This window comes from Bos indicus, chromosome X, assembly GCF_029378745.1.
Source record: "Bos indicus isolate NIAB-ARS_2022 breed Sahiwal x Tharparkar chromosome X, NIAB-ARS_B.indTharparkar_mat_pri_1.0, whole genome shotgun sequence".
Taxonomy (NCBI): Eukaryota; Metazoa; Chordata; class Mammalia; order Artiodactyla; family Bovidae; genus Bos; species Bos indicus.
In genome coordinates, this window is record NC_091789.1 from 135558884 (window position 1) to 135581384 (window position 22501).

A 22501-nucleotide genomic window follows, 5' to 3' on the forward strand; every position below is an offset into this window, starting at 1 on the left:
AGTTGCATGTTATATACATCCCAGACATCAGTAACAAAAAGGCATATTTCAATTGGCCATGACTAAAGTAATACTGAATTATTTCTATTATTTCTATAGAAAATGATATTATAAAGTTGTCACATGAATATGTGATCAAAGAGGATCCAGCACAAAATGGGAAGAAAAAGTATTATAGATATATTTCAAGAAGTTCAGTTCAGTCGCTCAGTCATGTCCGAGTCTTTGTGCCAGGCCTCCCTGTCCATCACCAACTCCTGGAGTTCATTCAAACTCATGTCCATCGAGTAGGTGATGCCATCCAGCCATCTCATCCTCTGTCGTCCCCTTCTCCTCCTGCCCCCAATCCCTCCCAGCATGAGTCTTTTCCAATGAGTCAACTCTTTGCATCAGGTGGCCAAAGTACTTGAGTTTCAGCTTTAGCATCATTCCTTCCAAAGAACACCCAGGACTGATCTCCTTTAGAATGGACTGGTTGGATCTTCTTGCAGTCCAAGGGACTCTCAAGAGTCTTCTCCAACACCACAGTTCAAAAGCATCAATTCTTTGGCGCTCAGCTTTCTTCACAGTCCAACTCTCACATCCATACATGACCACTGGAAAAAACATAGCCTTAATTAATACAAAATACTCTTATTTTTATTGATTTTTGTTTAGTATATTTATCACCTTTTAAAATTTATCATTTGTTGCAAGTTTTGTTCTCTTTCCAAGTATATATTTGTGTTTGTACCTAATTTTGCATTTGCTATTTTGTATGCTTTTTAAACCATCTTCCCTCACCAAATTATATAAAGCTTCAGCCCTGCTCCCCAAAAATCTGGTCTGTCCTTGGGCATGAAAAACTTACTCCAGTTTTTGCATCAGCATCTGTTCACAGCATGGTTTTCAGGAGTTACTAGCAATTTAAGCCTTCTGGAAGCTTATATCCTAAGTGAACCCAGTAATCTCTAGATTTACAACTATCCTGCACAAAAAGGATTTTCATGAGATCGTGTAAACAGCTCGAAAATTGCTTGGGCTTCTTGTGGTTTCTGAACAGCAGTTCAAATGGCGTCTTGCGTGGGACAAAAGTTTGATGTTCCAGACTGTCCTGTGTGCTGCAGAACGTTTGGCATCCTTGATCCTCTGCCCACTAGATTACAGCAACAGGCTTCATCTTTGACAATAAGAATCATCCTCAAACATCTCCAAATTTCCCCTGGGCTTCTTGTTGGGGAGAAGTACTGGCCCCATTGAGAACCTCTGGGTGGTAGATAGCCCTGAGATATTTTTGTAAATCCCATTTTATCCAGTTTTAAAATCAAATGAGATTAAATCCAAGTTAGAATTTAATGTAAGGCCAAGACCTCTTCCTCTGTATCTCACTTAGGGGGCAGACCCTTTCCAGCATTTCCAAAGCAGCCCCACTCCTCTACAAGTGAAGCCCGGGCAGCCTCTTGGAAAGACTCCCCAGATGTATGATTCTGACATCTACTGAAATTTGAGAACACTGGTTCTAGAATTATGGTGATATTTCCCCCTGGGGGACACTTGGCAATGTCTTGAGACATTTTCAATGTTGACAACCAGGGAGATGGTACAACTGGCATCTAGTGGGTCGAGACCAGAGATGGCATGGGACACCCTACAGCCCACAGGACAGGCCCCCTACAACAGAGAAGGAGCAGGCTGCAAATGTCAGTACCGCCGAGGTTGAGAAGGCCCAATCTAGACATTAGGTGGGTCCCTGAAATAGTCTATCTAAGTCCCACTGTAATAAATCAAGTTGTATTTTGACAGCATTGAGAGACTTGGGTCCACCAAACTCTCTGGCTTTCAACCAGCTGACTTGCCTGGGAACCATAAGCAGCATGCCTGGAGCATTCCCACCATGCTCTGAATTGTTGGGAGCCCTCTGGCTTTCTTCCCCATCCCTTTCCCACATCTGTCAGGCTAAGTTGTACCAGCCCTTCTCAGATCCAACAGGGTTGGTCTGAGCCCTCAGTGGGTTCTGGTCTTGCTCAGCCTTTGTAGGTAATTTTGCCACAGCCACACTCTAAGTACTCAGCTGCTGCTACTGCTGCTGCTAAGTTGCTTCAGTCGTATCCGACTCTGTGCGACTCTATAGATGGCAGCCCACCAGGCTCCCCTGTCCCTGGGATTCTCCAGGCAAGAACACTGGAGTGGGTTGCCATTTCCTTCTCCAATGCATGAAAGTGAAAAGTGAAAGTGAAGTCGCTCAGTCGTGTCTGACTCTTCGCGACCCCATGGACTGCAGCCTACCATGCTCCTCTATCCATGGGATTTTCCAGGCAAGAGTACTGGAGTGGGTTGCCATTGCCTTCTCTGAAGTACTCAGCAGATCATCTTGTTTGGCATTCGGGAATCTTCCATTTCCCAGCCTCCCTTGCAGTTAGCTTGGAGGCCATATGACCTAGTACTGGCCCATGAAATGTGGGTAGAAGTGACGCATGGACTTTTCCCGGCTGGCTTGACTCTGGGATAGCAGGGAAGTCATCCAGAAGGGTCCTGTACAGGGAAGCTAACAGTAGCCTTGATGCTGGTTGGTGAGCCTACCACCAGGGCACAGTAACTCCAGGGCTGAGGGCTGCAAGGTGACCCCCGGACCGGGGGCCCTCTGAGACCCTATCTAGGCTTCAGGGTATACACAGCCCATGTAACAGCCGGGAGAGAGGATGCAGGGCCCTGACGGGCTGAGTCCCAGTTTTTCCAGCTGCAGAGACAACAGAGTGAACAGGAGCAGAAGGACAGGGATGCCATTGCTCTTGAGGCCTGTAAGGACCTGAAGAGTGTCATGAGGACATGGCAGGTCTCTGACTCTCTGCCCACATCCCCCATCCCTTGAGGATGCTGAGTGGAGGGACTTTTCTCAGATCTTCCCCCCAAGTTTTATTTCTAAAATTGTTAAACATTAAGAAAAGCTGAAAGAATAATACAGTTACCACCTATAAACTCTTCACCAAGAGTTCCCTAACGTTTCTTCATTATTCTATCATTCTAACATTATTCTCCCCCATCCTAGCTTCCTCTCCCCTCCTCTTCTTGCTGAAACATTTGAAAGTAAGTAGCATAATGTGTGTTATAATCCACCCCTGTCATTAGTCTTTGTGGTGGTTAACTTTGTGTCAACTTGACTGGGCTAGGGGGTGCCCAGATAGCTGGTAAAACATTATTTCTGGGTGTGTACATCAGGATGTTTCTGGAAGAAATTAGTCTTTGAATCATTCGGCTGAGGAAAGAAGATCCATCTCACCATTGTGGCTGGGCATCATCCAATGCCTTGAGGGCCTGAATAGAACAAAAAGGGGAAAGGGCAGATTTGCTCTCTGCTTAAGGTGGGACCCCCGTCTTCTCCTGCCCTCAGATATTGGTGCTCCTGTTCTGGCTTTTGGACCGACCAGGACTTACACCATGGAGCCTCCCTGGTTCTCAGACCTTCAGACTTGGACTGAATTCCACCACTGGCTTTTCTGTGTCTCTAGCTCACTCATGGCAGGTTGTAGGGCTTCCTGGCCTCCATAACATGTGAACCAATTTTTACAGTCAATCTCTTACTGATCTGTTTATCTTTCCTATTGCTTCTGTTTCTCTGGATAACCCTGGCTAATGCAGATTTTGGTACCGAAAGTAGTATTAGAGGGACAAAATTTAAAGGATGAGTTTTCTGACTTGGTTCTGGGGTTTCTGGAACTGACTCTTTAATCTAATTTGATTTAAAGATGCTAGTGACTCTATTTCCAGTAGTAAAGAGAGTGAGTGTAATTTTGTCACATATTGCCAAATTCCCCTCCAAACTGGCTATCCCTTTTTTTCACTTTCACTTGCCATGTAAAAGAGTGCCTATTTCTGTACAGCATTGCCAGCAGAGTGTTTTGTCAAGCTTTGGGACTTTTGCCCAGTGCATGGATGTGAAACATGTATTTTTAAGTTATCATGTGTGACATTGAGCAGATTTTCTAACTTTTAAGAATCATTTGTTCATATTTTTGTCTGGACTCTCTATACTTGTCCATTTTTAAAAAATTTGCTTTTTGTCTGTTTCTTCTTGATCTTTAAGAGCTCTTTATATATGTGAGGGTGATTAGCCCAGAAAAGGATTTTTTTAAGCTAGAAAGGAAGTTTTAAAACTGGAGGAGATGCAGACATGATCAATAAAAAGTCGAACTTGCTCTGCTACTAAGCAGGAAGGAACATGAGGATGATTAGGTCAAATACAGAAAAATAAATATGATAGTTTTAATTTTTTCCCCCACATGAAAGTCTAGTGTGAACAGAGCTGTGATGCACTACATATGGCTGATGCTCAGAAGAATTTCAAATCAAATGGGCCTTCCCCCTGGACTTCCTGAAAGTGAGACCAGCTGCTGATATATGCAGCAAATGTGCCAACCAGCTCCTTTCTCAAGAACACGATGATGCTGTGATCTCAAAAAGAAAACTCTTAAAGAAAAAACACATTTCTAGTTTTTAGAGACTTCAGCTGGTGCCACAATTAAGAGGATAGCTATTTAACTGTCCCATAAGCCAGGTGTTTCATAACTAGCACTAACACTGTCTTGGCCCTAATTTGAATTTGAGGGTATGTTTAAAGTAGAAAATAGTAATAGAAAAATGTGGAGCTCAAACTATTGTCTCTAGATAAACATCTTGCAGCAGTGGTAACTTGAGAATGTTCTGAATTCAGAGTTTCGACACTCTCATGCTGCGTCTGCACGGGTATTCTCTTTGATGGGAAATAAAGGCGAGAGGAAAATAAATCAACCACTCTAAGGGAAGGCAGCTTGAGTCTTCCTTTGAGTCTTTGCTGTGGCCGAGGGGTTCTCCAAGAAGAGAGGCCTTGGGGGGACAGGTTCCAGAGAGATTGATTCAGCTGCCAGTCTCAGCCTTAGAAAGAGATGGCAACAGCTCTAGAGGCAGCCCTGCCCGCGTGCTCAGAGGGCTGCTCCATCAGGGAGGGAGAGGGAATGGGAGCAGCCAAAAAAAAAGAGGTAAGTGCAGATGGCAAGTATAAACAACCCATTCTAGGGGTTCGGGTGAAAAGCAGAGTAGATCAATCATTAGGGCAGTAAGTGGCACTGGGCGTAGAGATGAGGGAGGTGTGTGGTTTTGAAATTCGGGAGCATTTACAGAGGGTTTGTAAGCTGGTACCCATTCTCCTGTACAGAAGGGGAAATCAATGAGAGAAAGGCTGGGGTGAATCCTTGAGGAGGCACCTACATAGGACTCGCATCGGGGCCTGCAACCCATGCAGGCACCCAGGCCCCATGCTCAGAAAGGCCCTGTGCTTGATTTAGAGCTCTCTTGTCACTCTTGAAATTCTTGGTAATTTTACCTTTTTGAATATAGAGTCTAGAGGAACACGTGCCAGGGGTTGGAGCTTTGGCTCACACACAGTCCGGCTCCTCCACTCCCCTGGGACAGTCTCTTAGACACCTGCTCCTCAGTCCTTTGGTGCCCCAGGTCTCACCTGGCTTCCCCGCCAGCCCCTGCCCCATGAGCTCCCAGCCCTCTCTGCCTGGGAGATGGGGGGGTTCCTGGTTTCTGCTGTCTTCCTTCACTCCCAGTGGGGCCCAGGGGCAGAGTGGTGGAACTTCAGGGCAGACTGTGGTGGCAGCTGTCTTACCCTGGGGTTGGCATTGCCATGGCACGTCCAGGCAGCTTAACGGGCTGCCTCTTGGTGGGGACATGCCTGTTGCCCACTGTCAGTCTCGGTATGTGGTGTGCCCTGGTGCAGAGGTTTAAACATCCTGGAGGGTCATCCAGCTGCCTCAGATGGGGGAGATAAATCCATGGGAAGCCATGCTGGACTTCCTCAGAGCTCACCCCCATCTTTGTGCAGTGGGTCCACGTGGAAGCTGGTGGGAGGGGTAACCCGACAGCCATCAGACCCAAGTGTGAACAGGAAAATGCACGCCAATAATTTAAACCTTTAGCTTTTTTCTTTGCCTGCTGCTGCTGCTGCTGCTGCTAAGTCGATTCAGTCGTGTCCGACTCTGTGCGACCCCATAGACAGCAGCCCACCAGGCTCCCCCGTCCCCGGGATTCTCCAGGCAAGAACACTGGAGTGGGCTGCCATTTCCCTCTCCAATGCATGAAAGTGAAAAGTGAAAGTGAAGTTGCTCAGTCGTGTCCGACTCCCAGTGACCCCATGGACTGCAGCCCACCAGGCTCCTCCATCCATGGGATCCTCTAAATAGCAGGTAAAAGTGCCACGTTAAGTTGAGAGAGAGACTGAGGAAGAAAGGAAAAGGCTTTCTGCTTGAGTACCTTTGCTCCCGCTTTTCAAACAAGATGGCCCATATTTTCATTTTGCACCGGGCCCCACAGATTATGTATTGAAAACCTACTCTATGCCAGGCACTGTGCTAGATGTTTCTTGCATCGATGACCTCATCTCGTTCTCCTGTAAAGTGAAAGTGAAGTCACTGAGTCGTGTCCAACTCTTTGAGACCCCATGGACTGTAGCCTACCAGGCTCCTCCATCCGTCCATGGGATTTTCCAGGCAAGAGTAATGGAGTGGGCTGCCATTTCCTTCCACAGAGGATCTTCCCAATCCAGGAATCCAACCAGGGTCTCCTGCATTGCAGACAGACGCTTTACCATCTGAGCCACCAGGTAAGTGGCCATTCTCCTGTAGTTCTGCCCTAATGACCCTGTTCTTAGAGCTGAGGAAAAGCATCCTTGCCTGAGCTCAGCTCTTAAGGAGGGACAGAAACTCAAGTCCATCCTTTTCCTGGGAAGCACCTTGACATTCTCCAGGCAGCAGAAGTGAGCAGTATCATGACTTGAACCTTTATCTTTAATATCAACTCTTATCACTTTTGGTAGCCCTACCAAATCCTGCTCATTCCTAATCTACTAATCCTTAAAGAGTTCTGTTTGTAGGTCTTTCCTTTAAAGCATGTGTAAGTGCTCAGATTTTTGAAGAAGCATAGAGGCTTTTGCAGGTGGCTTGGTGTGCAAAAATGTTTGATATTTGTAGTTGGAAGAGAGGATGGGAAAGATAGCCTTATCCGCCCTCCCTTCTCTCTGGTTGAATGCTGGCAAATATTGAAAAACAAGCTCTTGGTAAAAATTAAAAACCTGATTTATAGCATTTGCCAATTTCCATGGTGTAAATCCTCCCACCATAGCTGATTTCAAGCTACCCAGGTGATAAAGAGCTAGAGAGAAACACACAGCAGGAAGCACAGCATTGAAAAAATACTGTTTCCATTGTACAGACACGAGACATTGAAAAACCCTCAGGAGCATAGATTACACAAAATATGATCAAATGAGTAGTGACTGATGAGTGTTGAGTGCCTTTTTCTAGTACCTTTGTTTTTAATATAATTTATGGGCTTGCGTGTTTATTCAATTTAATTTTAAACAATGGCTTTTTGAATTCCTATAAATTGAACACTCAGCTCCCGTGAGCCAGTGTGAGTTGGTATACCAACCCATGAGCAGTCTGGGCAGATATGAGTTGGCATGAACAAGCACAAACCAGCTCCAACACATCACTGCTTCCGGGGAGCCGTGCCGGGGAGCAGGGTGAGGTTTGTTTATGCAAGCTCCTGAAAACTGGGTGCCCAAGGAGGTAGGACATGGGGATTTCTGTGTCAGAGCTTTAGCCATGGGCCTGTCCCACTTTCTCCCATCGTATCCACTTTCCTTTCCAGTTGCTCTGAAGAGCTTGCTACATCTTTCTTGTCTGTCCCTTTCTCCGGCTTTCCCCCAGCTATCCCCACCCCAGCTCAGAAGGAGTCATTTCTGTCCTGCCCAGAGCTGGAGGACTTCAGAAGGCCACCTCCATGGAGAGCCCTGAGCCTGATCCTGAGGCCAGTTTTCCTTCCTGTGTGCACATCCCAGGGCAGAGACAGAACTGCAGAGTGGGAAGGGCCCCGGGAAGCCACCAGGTGCCTGCCCATGCTACAGATCTGGAAATGGAGCCCCCGGGAGCGCAGAGGGCTTGCTCCCAGTCTGCACATGTGTGGACTTCAAGGATCTTGGGCAAGCTGCATGTCTTTCCCCCCATGCAGTCAATCCAGGCATTGAGAGTCAATTCTCCACCAGGCGCCAGACCAGGTGCTGCAGACTCACCAGTGACAAGCCTGCCATGGTGTCGGGGGCAGGGAGCAGGAATTCACTTTGGGCATGTTAAATAAAAGGCAGGGGGACTTCCACACTGGTCCAGTGGCTAAGACCCTGCACTCCCAATGCAGGGGGTCCAGGTTCGATCCCTGATCAGGGAACTAGATCCCACGTGCCACGACTAAAAAGATCCTGCATGCTGCAACTAAGACTCGGTACAGCCAAATAAATAAATATTTAAAAATAAGTAGATAAATAAATAAATAAGAGGCAGGTTCAGACCAACCTTGGTCTGAATCTTGACTGCCATTTAGAAGCTGCCTGTCAAGTCACTTCAACTCTTGAGCCTCAACTCCCCCTCTTCTTTGGAGAGTGTAGCACTTTTCTTGGGACATTGTTGTAAGACTTTAACAGGGTGATGTAAGTGTCTGGCCTGTAGAAAGAGTTTACCATGTGAAAAGAGAAAAGGGGCGACCAGGAGACCATGTGGGAGCAGCTGCAGTTTGCCGAGTATCCTGGGCCATCCTGAAGGCTGTGGGATGGAGGTGTCAGAACCCCCTCGCCCTTCTCTGCCTGCATGGACCAGACATCCTCTCTCCCAGAGCCCCGGGCTCCAGGTGGGCGAGCCTCCTTCTGCCTAAACCTGGGCCTGATCACCTCATCGCTGGAGCAGCACCTGGCCCCTTCTCCTGGACAACTCAGCACCTCCTGGGGGTCTGCAGCCCAGGCATCCCTAGCGACGGGCAGGCTGGATGAGGTCTGCTTGACCTTTGTCCTTAACTCCCTTGCTGTGGCCCAGCAGGGTGGACGCTAGTTGTGTCTGACTAGGGCAATCAGCAGCCCCAGTGCTGAGCATGAACCCTCTGCCTGCCCTGTCAGGAGCCCTGGGTCATCCAGGGAAGACGGGCAAGCCTGCAAGTACTGCCCCCCTCACTGTGGCCAGGACCGCCTGATGGTCAGCCTTTCAGAGAGGCACACCCAGTCCTCTGCAAGCAAGAGGTCCGCCTGTGTGCACCTGTGGCATTGACTTCAGAACCCCGAGCAAGCTATATAAGCAGAGACTCAGACACACCTCAGCCACTCCGGCTGTCCTGAGTCTGACGAGGACAAGGGGAGCCCCCTGGAGGAGGGAGACAGGCTGGAGAGACACTCAGAATGGAGGAAGGCTGATGGAGCATCAGAGCAACCTCCTCTGGTGGGCCCCCAGGGTGCTGGTCAGTGTCCAAGGTCCACCATGCATCTATCCCTCGCTGCTAAGAGGGATAAAAAAATCAGACATAAAATCAAAAGCTGTTCCATCCCGGCCCTCACATAGGGCCTGCCAACAGGGAACCGCTTCAGACTCTAAAACATGGCTTCCCCTGGGTTCCTCCTGGCATAAGATGCCAGAGTAGACATCTCTGATGGCCTCTAAGCCTTGGTTGTGGCGGTGACAGCAGACAACCTCTCTGAAGTGGTCCTGGGACAGACACTAAGGCTTTAGAGGGCAGGCTGAGAGAGAGAGAGAGCACGCGTGCACAGACTCAGGCTGCCTGTCCCACTCCAGCGGTGTGGAGTGGCTGCTGACCCCTCCAGCACCCTGTGTCTGCAAGGAGGACTCCTTCCATTTTGATATCCAGGCTCTGGAGCCCAGGTGAAGAAGCACTCTGCCATCTGCTTGGCTTCTCTATCTGCACTCCTCTAGACAAGTCTTCTTGCACTCTGTTCCCTTTAGTTCTACCCCAGAGAATGTGTCTCAGTTATCAGGAGCTACTTGCTGCTCTTCACCCAGAGCAGCACCACATGACTCAACCTTGGAGTCCTTTGGTGGCTCCTTAGCTTCTTCTTGGTTTGTCTTGAGACATGTAAGGCTGGGGGGCAAAGGAACCCTCATTTCATATTGTGGCTACCGGGCAGTGTCCCAAGACCCCAAATGGCAGTGGCTCCCTGCTGGCCACTTCACCTTGGCTTCCTGGGTGGATGGCTGGCGGGGGGGGGGGTCTTTGCTTCTCTGGAAGACAATGCCTGTTCTCCAAATTACCTCCCTGAGTTTCCTCAGGGAGAAACCCACTCACCACTGCCGAGTTTCTCCCTGTGGGAGAGGGTGACCCAAAGAATGTGCATCCTTTCTTGGGTCAGGGATGGAGGCCCATTTCATGGACACGTGACCTGTGTGGTCACACAGGACTCTGACCTCTGAAGGGCACCATGCTTAGCTTAATGTTCTGCTATTGGTGTCTCCAAATTTTTAATACTTTTTGAATAAGGGACCCTGCATTTTTATTCTGCACTGGGCCTCCCAAATTGTGTAGCTGATTCTGCAAGTGGGGATGGTAAAAAGTGTGCACATGATGGGTCAACCTTAGCTAAGAACAGACAGTTCTTAGAATGAAATTAGAACATTCTCTAACACCATATACAAAAATAAACTCAAGATGGATTAAAGCCCTAAATGTAAAACTGGATACTATAAAACTTCTAGAGAAAAACAAACAGGACACTCTGTGGCATAAATCTCAGCAGAATTTTTTGGATCTGTCTCCTAGAGGGGTGCAAGCATAAGCAAAAATAAATGAGACTTAAGAAGCAAGGCCATCAGGTGTAAGGAAGAGAGAGACGTGTTTGTGATTTGAAGAAACAAGATACGGTGTGTGAGATATGGTCTGTGGGAGGGGACCGACTGGGTCCTTCCCAGAGTCTGGGATGATCTGTGGGCCCATCAGGAGCACTGTGTTTAAAAGGTCTGAGAGGGTCAACTGGCCAGGAAAGACTTCCATTCCACCCAACTGACAGGCCTGCTGGAACCAGCCTTGACAACCTTGTCCAGTCTAGGGGAGGAGCTTCCGTCCCAGTGACTGGGAACACAGTCTGAACTGCAGGTAGCCAAAGATAAACCAAAGACAAGCCACTGAAACGGTTCTTATCAAGGATGCTAATGACCTGCATGTTGCCAAATCCCACAGTCAGCTCTTAGCCCTCATCCTGCTTAACCCATCAATAGTTGTGACACAGTTGATCACCAGCTCTTCCTTAAATTCTTATTTGGTCACTGAGACAGCACCCTCTTTTGGTTTGCCTTTTCCTTACTGGATTCTCTTCCTCACTCTGCATTCCTATAAGACTTCCTTGCCTTCGTGACCTCTAAGCTTTTGAACACCCCCAGGCTTGGTCTTCAGGTCTTTTCTCATTCCCTTCACTCCCTAGTTATTTTTATCCAAGCCAACAGCTTCAAACACCACCTATATACAGATGCCTCCCAAATTTGTATCTCTAGCTCAGTGCTCTCTTCTTAAAGTTCACATTTGTACTGATATGTCCACCAGCCTATTGGACTTCTCAACTTAAATGAGCCTAAAATGGAGCTACTGATACCTGTCTCAAATGTTCGGCCTTAAAGACCTCTCCCTCTCAGTGAATACCCAAAGCTCTGCCACTGCTGCCTCCCACAAAGAAGGGTTCATCTCCAGTGCCCATATCCTAGGCTAGTTCTGCATGGAGCCCACTCCCTTCCATCTTAAATCCTGATTGCCAGAGCCTTGTGCCTGCTCCCTAGCTGCATGGGAGGCTGGGAGAATGAATTCTGAGTTATACCTTGAGAAATGATGTTTTCCAAACCTAGGAAGGATATTCAAAAGACGCTGAGTAGCAACAACTTATAATTTCCTCATATTTTATGAGGAAATCTGAGTATAAATACTTGTGAGAGTTTTTAAATATTCACCTAATATTTTACACCTGTATCGACTATATCTAAAAATAGCATTCTTTTTTAATCACCATAACTTGCCTTAATCAAGTCTATCTAATAGCTCTCAAGTTTTTTTAGTCTTTTTTCCATCAATTTAGGTCATATCTAATTAGATTACAGAATTCTAATGACAGCTACAAATGTAAACAGGCTTGGGGACAAATGGAGCTCATTCTTTGCTAAATATACAGCCCAGCCAGTGGGAATGAACGTATTCTGGCATCTTGGAGAGTGGCTCCATAGCCCTGAGCAGTTTCAGGTCCTAGGCATCGGTATTGTTTCCACTGTGTGGAGCATTGGTTAATCAGGTGCATCAAGTAAGTAGAGATGGCTTGGCAGTTCCTGCATGCTTTACTTATTACTATCACGGGAGTGATGGCTTTACATTTCATGTCCATCTGGCTTCCCTTCTGATGTTGAACACATTGAGCTCTTGTGTTCCCTGCCCCATACTCAAGGAAAGGCTGGTTCTTTTCTCTTTCAGAACCCTCTGCTGAAACATCAGTCTATTGCTTCCTGGAGGAATAATGTGTACTTCCAGCCTGATTCTGAAACAATCTGATTGCAGGAAGAAATAAATCATATACATACATACATATTTATTTATCAACCAACCAGGACGTTTTTTAACCTTATTTTCTACTGGGGTATAGCCAATTAACAAACAATGTTGTGATAGTTTCAGGTGACTAGCAAAGGGACTCAGCCATACATATACATGTATCCATTCTTCCCCAAACTCTCCTCCCGTTCAGGCTGCCACATAACATTGAGCAGAGTCCCATGTGCTGTACAGTAGGTCCTTGTTGGTTATCCATTTTAAATGTAGCAGTGTGTATGTATCCATCCGAAACTCCCTAACCATCCCTTCCTTTATCCTTTCCCTTTCCCCACAACCATAAGTTCATTCTCTAAGTCTGTGAGTCTGTTTCTACTTTGTGTGCTCATTTGTATTATTTCTTTTTAGATTCCACATGTAAGGGATGTCATACGATATTTCTCCTTCTCTGTCTGACTTACTTCACTCAGTAGGACACCCTCTAGGTCAATCCATATTGATACAAATGGCATTGTTTCATTCTTTTTAATGGCTGAGTAATATTCCATTGTATATATGTACCATATCTTCTTTATCCATTCGTCCATCGATGTATATTTAGGTTGCTTCCATGTCTTTGCTATTGTAAACAGTGCTGCAATGAACAGTGGGGAGCATGTATCCTTTTGGATCACGTTTTTCTCCAGATTGCAGGGTCATAATTGTTGCTCTGTTTTTTAGAGAGTGAGTAAAGGGAACACTATTAAACATTAGGATGGACCAACAGGTTTAAAAACTGAGATGTTTGTCTTGGTAAAGTGGAACATCTGATAACCCTGATACATGTATGCTCATGCAATGGAAATCTTCTCCAAAGCTCACAGAGAGGCTAGTAGTCATTGTCAACGTGGTAAAATTTGCTTATTATGTGTCATATGGAGGATGCAGGGATGCTTATTTTAGGGATTGAGATAACCCATTTTATCTTTGATACAGTGGCATTCCAGAAGGATAGCCTGTGATCCTGTTAGATAAGATTCTGACCCATACCTGGAAAACCAACATCTCATTCTGGTTCCAAACCAGTGAGTTCTGGTATGTACTTTGACTGTGCCAACTTAGTTGGAGGGTGATGGATACCACCTTCTTTATACTTGAAAATGCCATACCCCGCAATTGCATTGTCTATTGTATAACTCCAAGATTGATGAGGGGTACTTGGACCAATGGCTTGAGTCTTCCCAGCCCAGGTGCCAGACTATGTGAATGAGTGAACTTTCAGATGACTTCAACTCCAGCCATCTGCATCCATCTGAGAGATCCTGGGCTAAAATCTGCCCAACCAACCAATCTCAAGTTCCTGACCCATAGAAACCATGAGAGAGAATAAGTTATTGTTATTGTTTGATGCCACTAAGTTTATGGGGTGATTTGTTAGGCATTAATACATAACTGGAACAGGTACCTATGTGCTTTCTCAACAGAGTATCCAACAATCAATGGATTTCATGAGTTGGAACTTCAAGGGAGAGCTCAATGCTGAAGATAAAAATTTGGGGAGAATCTTAATATACATAATGGCTAAAAGGGTTGAAGATGAAACTAGAGGCCAGTGCATCCATGGAAAAGGTCAAGAAGGGTTAGTCAGAGAGTTAAGCCCTGGTTTCCCAAACCCCACTTTCTCATGGCTCTCCTCTATCTCAGTGGCCATTGCTTCTTCTTAACATGTGTCTTTGCTGCTTTCTTCTCATTTCCCTGGCCTCTAAACTTTGGAGTCCCAGGCTGCTTCTCTCCTGTACATATTACCTAGACAATCTTATCTAAACTCACGACTAGATGTGATCCATGTGCTGACAACTCACTTTCACTCTTCGGATCTAACCTCTCTTTTTCAGTCCAGACACATGTATCCAATTGCCAGCTATATATCTCCATTTGGAATCCTATCAATACTAGGAATCTCAAACTCAACATATCCAATACCAAACTCTCAACTTTCTCCAAACATGCTCTTTTTTCCAGTCTTCTTCATCTCAGTAAGTAATGAATTCATCATTTAGATGGCTCGGAAAAAAAATTGGTGTCTTGTTTGAATTCCTCTATTTGTTTCACATATTTGGTCCATCCACAAATCCTTTTTGTTCAGCCTTCAAAATACACCCAGAAACCACCCACTTCTCACTGTTTTCACCACTTCCTCCCTAGTCCAAGTCATCATTGACTCCCACCTGGTAGATGGCAGTGATAAACAGAGACAGTGAGTGATAAAGTCAGAAGATAGCGATTCAAAACAAGAGGTTTATTTTGTATGTTTTAATTAAATTAAACCTTTTATTTAAGATAATTATAGATTCCCACGCAGTTAAGAAATGACACAGAGAGATCCAGTGCTTCCCCAAAGGGTAGCATCTTGAAAAACTATAGTACAATATCACAACAAGGATATGGACACAGGTATGGTCAAGATAACATTTCCATCACTACAAGGATACCTCTACTGCTGCTGCTAAGTCGCTTCAGTTGTGTCTGACTCCGTGCAACCCCATAGACGGCAGCCCACTAGGCTCCTCTGTCCCTGGGATTCTCCAGGCAAAAATACTGGAGTGGGTTGCCATTTCCTTCTCCAATGCATGAAAGTGAAAAGTGAAAGGGAAGTCGCTCAGTCGTGCCTGACTCTTTGCGACACCATGGACTGCAGCCTACCAGGCTCCCCTGTCCATGGGATTTACCAGGCAAGAGTATGGGAGTGGAGTGCCATTGCCTTCTCCAAGGATACCTCTACTGCCCTTTAATAACAACATTCACCTTTGTTTCACCCCTCCAGCCCATCCCTAACCACTGACAACCATTACTCTCTTTTCCATTTCTAAAACACTGTCAGTTCAAAAATGTTATACAAATATTATCATACAGCTTGTAATCTTTAGAGATTGGCTTCTTTCACTCAGCATAATTCCCTGGAGAATCATCAAGATTTTTGTTTGTTTGTTTGTTTTTCTCAATAGTTTGTTCCTTTTGGTTGCTGAATAGTACCGTAGCTAGTTTAACCATTCATCTGTGATAGAGCATCTTGTTGTCAGTTTGGGATTGTTATGGATATAGCAGCTATGGATATTCATGTATACTTTTTTTGTGAACACAAGTTTTCATTTTTCTGGGATAAATGCCCAACAGTACAATTGCTGAATCATGTGATAGTTGCATGTTTCATTTGTAAAAAATAATTGCCAAACTATTTTCCAGTGTAGCTGTGCCATTTTACATTCCCACCAATGGTTTATGAGTCATCAAGTTTCTATGCATCCTTGCCAGCATTTGGTGTTGTCACTGTTTTTTAGATTAGTCATTCTGATAAGTGTAATGAGAGCTCATTGTGGGTTTTATTTGCATTTTCTTTAATTGTTCACAATGTTGAACACCTTTTCCTGTGTTTATTTGCCATCTGTATATCCTCTTCCGTGAAATGTCTATTCATGTCTTTTGCCCATTTTCTAATTGGATTATTTGTATTTTACTGTTGAGTTTTGAGAGTTCTCTATGTATTCTAGACAATAGTGCTTTGCTGGATATGTGATCTGCAAATATTTTCTCCCAGTCTACAACTTGCCCCTGTATCCTCTTTCAGGGTTCTCATAGGGCAAAAGTTCTTAATTTTGGTAAAGTTCAATTTATCAGTTTTTCTTTTTATGGGTCTTGCTTTGGTGTCAAGTCTAAGGATTTCTTACCTAGCTCTAGCAAAAATCTTCTGCTATGTTTTTTTCTAATATGTTTTATAGTTTTACATTTTGCATTTAAGTTTGTGATCCAGCACCATTTGTTAAAAAGGCTATCTTTCTTTTGAATTGTTTTTGCACCTTTGTCAAAAATAATTTGGACGTATTTATGTGGTTCTATTTCTGGGTTCTTTATTCTGTTCCATTGATCCATGTGTCTATCTGTCAACCACATTGCTCTGATGATGGTAGCTATTTAGTAAGCATTAATGTTATATGGGGAGAAGGCAATGGCACCCCACTCCAGTACTCTTGCCTGGAAACTATTTCTACCACTTTATTCTTATTTTCCCAAATAGTTTTAACTATTCTAGTTCCTTTACCTTTCCCTATATATTATAGAACAATCTTATCTATAACTACAAAAAAATCTTGCTGGGATTTTGATAGGAATTGCATTAATCCTGCATATCAATTTAGTGAGCACTGATATTTTTTCTATGTTGAATCTTTCATGCCATGGGCAAGGTATGTCACTCCATTTATGTGTATATTATTTGATTTTTTTCATCAATGTTTTGTAGTTTTCAGCATGGAAGTCCCACAAATGTTTTGTTAGATTTGCACCTAAGTTTTTAATTTATTTTAGGGGTTATAAATGGTATTGTATTTCTAATTTCAGTGTTCATATATTCATTGCTAGTATATAGAAATGTGACTGACTTTTGTGTGTTCACTTTATATACTGCCGCCTTACTGAACTCATTCATTCTAGGAGTGTTTTGTAAATTTCATTTTCTACATAGACAGTCATCTGCAGATAAGGACAGTTCATTTTTTTCTTTCCAAACCCTATACCTCATTGCTTTTTATTTTCTTATTATGCTGGCTAGAACCTCCAGTACTATCTTGAATAAGAATGGTAAGAGAAGACATTCTTACCTTTTCCTTGATCTTAGAAGGAAAGCAGCCAGTCTTTCATCATTAATGTAATCAATAGTTTTTTAGTAGGTGTTCTTTATCAAGTTGAGGAAATCCCCCTCTATTCCTAGTTCTGAGATTTTTCATTTATTGTAAAAGGGTGTTAAATTTTGTCAGATACTTTTTCTGCATCAATTGATATGATCATATGATTTTAATTCTTTAGCCTGTTATTATGATTGATTTTTAAATTTGAACCAACCTTGCATCCTTAGAATAAGACCCATGGGGGCACAGTGTTTTTTGTGTGTGTGTATTAGTGACTTTGTTCACAAAATATTGTTAAAGGTTTTTGTATCTATATTTATGAGAGATATACTTTTTTTGATACTGGCTTTGTCTTGTTTGGTATCATAGTAATACTAGTTTAATAAAATTAATTAGAAATGTCCCTTCCTCATCTGTTTTCTGGAAGAGATTATATAGAATTGGTGTTAAGTATTTTTTAAACATTTGATAGATTTGCCAATAAAACCATCTGGGCCTGGAGATATCTTTTGGTGTAGTTTTAAAAGTACAGATTGGATTTCTTTAATAGTTATAGTGAAGTGAGTGAAGTCGCTCAGTCATGACCAACTCTTTGCAACCCCATGGACTGTAGCCTACCAGGCTCCCCTCTCCATGGGATTCTCCATGCAAGAGTACTGGAGTGGGTTGCTATTTCCTTCTCCAGGGGATCTTCCCAACCCAGGGATCGAACCCGGGTTCCCTGCATTCCAGGCAGACGCTTTAACCTCTGAGCCACCAGGGAAGCATAAAGAAAAAAAGGCCGTCTCTGTGTGTGTATGTTTATCCTTGAGCAAGTATCAGCATGCTGAGGGTGAACGTGAACGTGAACGTGAAGTCACTCAGTCGTATCTGACTCTTTGTGACCCCATGGTCTGTAGCCTACCAGGCTTCTCCGCCCATGGGATTTTCAAGGCAAGAATACTGGAGTGGGTTGCCATTTCCTTCTCCAGGAGATCTTCCCGACTCAGGGATTGAACCCGGATCTCCTGCATTGTAGGCAGACGCTTTACCGGCTGAGCCACCAGACGCTTTTAATAGTTATAGGGCTATTCAAATTATTGCTGGGTGAGTTGTACTTGTTCGTACTTTTTGATGACTTGGTCCATTTCACTTAAGTTGTCAAATTATATGCATATAATTTTTATAGTATTTCCTTATCCTTTTATGTCTACAGAGTCTGTTATGATAACCCCTGTTTAATTCCTGATATTAGTAATTTGTGCTTTGCTCTTTTATACTTTTCAGACTCACTAGATGTTTGTCAATTTTATTGATGTTTTAAAAACCCAGCTTTTGTTTTATTGATTTTCTCTTTTGTTTTTCTGTTGTCAATCTCATTGACTTTTGTTCTTATTATTTCCTTCCTTCTGCTTGCTTTGGGCTTATTTTACTCTTCTTTTTTCTTAGTTCTTGAGGTGAATACACATATTATTTATTTGAAGTTTTTCCTCTTTTCTGATGTAAACATTTTGTGCAATAAATTTCCCTCTCTGCTCTGGCTAGGTCTCACACATTTTGATGTATGTATTTTTATTTTTGTTCAGTTCAATATATTTTTAAAATTTTCCTTGAGACTTCCTTTTTAACACATATATTATTTACAAGTATGTTTAATTTCCAGCTGTTTGGAAATTTTCCTGTTATTTTTCAGTTATTGATTGCTAGTTTAAATCCATGGTGGTTGGAGAACACACTCTGTATTATTTAGATTATTTTAAATAAGCTGAGATTTGTTTTATAGCCAGGGTATGATATCTTGGTATATGATCTTGGGAACTTGGAAAGAATATATATTCTTCTGTTGTTGGGCAGGGTGTTATATAAATATTAGATCCTGTTGTTTGATTGAGCTTTTCTATATCCTTCTTGATTTCTTATCTAGATGTTCAATCAGTTGTTAAGAGAGGGTATTATAGTCTCCAAATATGATTGTAGATTTGTCTATTTCTCTTTTCAGCTGTATCATTTTATTGCTTCACAGATTTTGCAGGTCTGTCATTTAATGCATACATATTTAAGATTTCTATGTGTGCCTGGTGGGTTGACTCTTTTACTGTTATGTCACATGCCCTTCTGTCTCTGGTAATTTCCTTTGCTCTATTTTATCTAATATTAATATTAATACAACCACTTCTGCTTTGAGTACATGATATATCTTTTCCATCCTTTTACCTTCAACCTACACATATTGTTATATTTAAAGTTAGTCCCTTGTAGATACTATATAGTTGTGTCATATTTTTTATCGACTATGCCAAGTGTGTTTGAATTGATGTTTACAGTTACATTTAATGTAATTATTAGTACGTTAAGGCTTGTCTTCCATTTTATAATTTTTTTTCTATTTGTTCTCTATGTTTATCATTCTGTTCTTCCTGCCTTCCTGTGGGTCACTTGAACATTGTTTAGAATTAAATTTTGAGTTATCTATAGCATTTTGAGTTTATCACTATATAATTATTTTATTAGTTGTTCTATGTATTACTATATATATATATATAACTTACTTATTGCAATCTGCTAGATATTTTACCAGTTAAAGTGAAGTACAGAAACTTTACTTCCTTTATGCTTCTTCATTTATAATTGTCCTAAACACTATCTCTGTGTACCTTCAGAAATACAGCATATTTATCTAGATTTTTACTCTTTCTTTTGTTCTTTCTTCCTTCCTGATTGATATTCTAAATTAGGTCTTTTAGTGATAAATTCTCTTAGTTTTCCTTCATCTGCTGCTACTGCTAAGTCACGTCAGTCGTGCCCGACTCTGTGCAACCCCAGAGACGGCAGCCCACCAGGCTCCCCCATCCCTGGGATTCTCCAGGCAAGAACACTGGAGTGGGTTGCCATTTCCCTCTCCAATGCATGAAAGTGAAAAGTGAAAGTGAAGTCGCTCAGTCATGTCAGACTCAGTGACCCCATGAACTGCAACCTACCAGGCTCCTCCATCCATGGGATTTTCCAGGCAAGAATACTGGAGTGGGTTGCCATTGCCTTAATTTCTGCTTCATTCCTGAAGGATATTTTCACTGGATATGGAACTCTGAATTTACAGTTCTTTTTTCTTTCAATACTTGAAAAGTGTTGTGCCACTTTATTCTGGCTTCCATGGTTTATGTTGAGAAATCTGCTACTATTTAAATTGTTTTTCCCCTATAGGTAATTTGTTGTTTTTCTCTCACTGCTTTCAAGATTAATATTTGGCTTTAGTTTTCAGAAGTTTGACTGTTACTTGGTATAGATTTCATTGAGTTTATCCTGTTTTAGGGTTTGTTCAATTTCTGGAATGTGTAGGTTTATGTATTTTGCCAAATTCAACGAGTTTTAATTCATTCTTTCTTTGAGCCCCTTTTCAGTCCCATCCTCTTTTTCCTTCCCTTCTGGGATTCCAGTGACCCAGATGTTAGATCTTTTGTTATAGTTCCTCAGTTCCTTGAGAAACTAAACAGTTCATTGTTATAGTTCCTCAATTCTTTGAGAAACTAAACATTTCATGTTTTTAGCCTGTTTTTTCTCTCTTATTCAGACTGGGTAATTTTTATTCTTCTTTCTTCAAGTTCACTAGTTCTGTCCTTCATTTCCTCCATTCTACTATTGAACACATCTATTGAGTTTTTTATTTTGGTTATTGTATTTTAAGTTCCACAATTTTCATTTTGTTCTTCCTTATATTTTCTCTTTGCTGAAACTTTCTACTTTTTCATTTGTTTCAGTCATGTTTGTAGTTGTTCATTGAAGCATTTTTCTGATGCCTGCTTTTAAGTTTTTGTCATATAATTCTAACATCTCTGTCATCTCAGTGTTGTCATCTATTGATTATCTTTTTCATTTAAACTGAGATTTTCCTGGTTCTTTGTATGATGAGTTTTTTTTTTTTTTTAATTAAAACCTGGACATGTATACTATAGTACTCTGGCTGTGATTTAAACCTTCTGCTTTAGGTGGGTTCCTTTGACACTGCTCTTACAGGGGAAGTAGGCATGCTATTTTATTCGACAGGTGAGTATAGAAGCCCAGGTTCCCTTCTCAGCCTCTGTTGTCATCCTAGAGAAGTGCAAACTACCCATATAGCCTCCACTGACACCTGGGTGGTTGTCTCATTACCACTAGGTAGTGGTGAAAGTCCTGACTTTTCACTAGGCCTTCCTGGCATCACCCACTGGGGAGGAGAAGGGGAGGAGTGCCTCATTACCGCTAAGTGGGGGTGGGGTCCAGGTTTACCACATGGTATCCAGTGGCACTGCAAGGGAAATGTTTTTGTTACCACGTGGCAGGGTTGAAAGACATGGCTCCCCACTCAGCCTCCTCTGACACCCACTCTGGTGAGAGGATAGTCTAGGCTATAGTTGTTGGTGGTATTTGGCTGAAGTAAGCTGGTTATTTTCTAAAGCTAGGTTTTCTGTGTTGCTAGGCTCTCCTTTTCCTGGTACTTTTGCTGGAGACAGCAGGCTTTTGTTTGGGCTTTTTTTTTTTTTATCTGCACATGTTTGAATTCCAGATTGTGAGCTTCTTCAGCTCATAGTCTATGATATATGAAACAAAAGGAAAACCCAGAGAATTCACCACCCTTTTGTTCCTTAGGTCTTGAGGTCCCTAGCCAGTCTCCTTTCCTCTCCCACCTTTCAGAGTCTTCTTATGTTTGTTTCATTTAGAATGTCTACGGGTTTTAGTTGTACTTAGTGAAAGGAATAGGGTAAAGTACATTTATTCCGTCTTCTAGAAGATGGAAGTTCCCCAGAAGATTTTTATATAAAGGTAGAGAAACAACAGTTTGGAGGAAGGACAGTTGGATGATGATGATGATAATTTCCATGAAACCCAATAGAATAAACACCATCTACCTAAAGGAGTTTCAGGAAATAGAGCTTCACGGGAGAGCCAGATTTCAATTAACACTAGATAGTGGAGAAGTGGTGGTATCCAGGGCTATTTGGTAGGGAAGGGGCACTGGAGTTCCAGTGGACACAGTGTATAAGCCTGAGAGGGACAGGAAGAGCAAGAGGGGTGATGAGCAGAGCAAAGAAATCCTTGGCTTAAAGTGTGAGAGATGACCTGTGGGGCTTATATTTGAGAGGTGGCACAGGTGTGACAAGCTGAACTGACTGCCTCAGCAGTGACAGATAAATTTGTGTCATATCAGAACCCAGTCGCAGTACACTACACTCTTGGTCTCTTAGTGGCTGGAGAATGTCTCTTGCTGCAATGGGGTACAGGTAGGTGAGAGTGGGAATGGCACTTGGAACATCTGGGTTCCATCTTCCCATTGGCACAGCCAGCTCTGATACAAATAACCTCAGATGAAGGGTCTAAGTTCCAAAATATTCTGGAAGAGTGGTGAACCACTCATGAATTCATTCCCTACCCCTCATTTTTTCATTCTAATAAGGTTCTCAGGCAAACCAGGATGGTTTCTTTGCAGCAAGGCATTGTCTGGTATAAATTTTGGAAGATTT

General features: G+C 43.0%; 1 non-coding gene across 1 annotated transcript; it reads right to left on the reverse strand.

Annotated features, from left to right (window-relative positions):
* Window positions 1-17718: 17718 nt before the first annotated feature.
* On the reverse strand, window positions 17719-17790 carry TRNAS-GGA (transfer RNA serine (anticodon GGA)). The gene has a single exon. It is a non-coding gene; the product is annotated as a tRNA-Ser (tRNA).
* Window positions 17791-22501: the final 4711 nt, after the last annotated feature.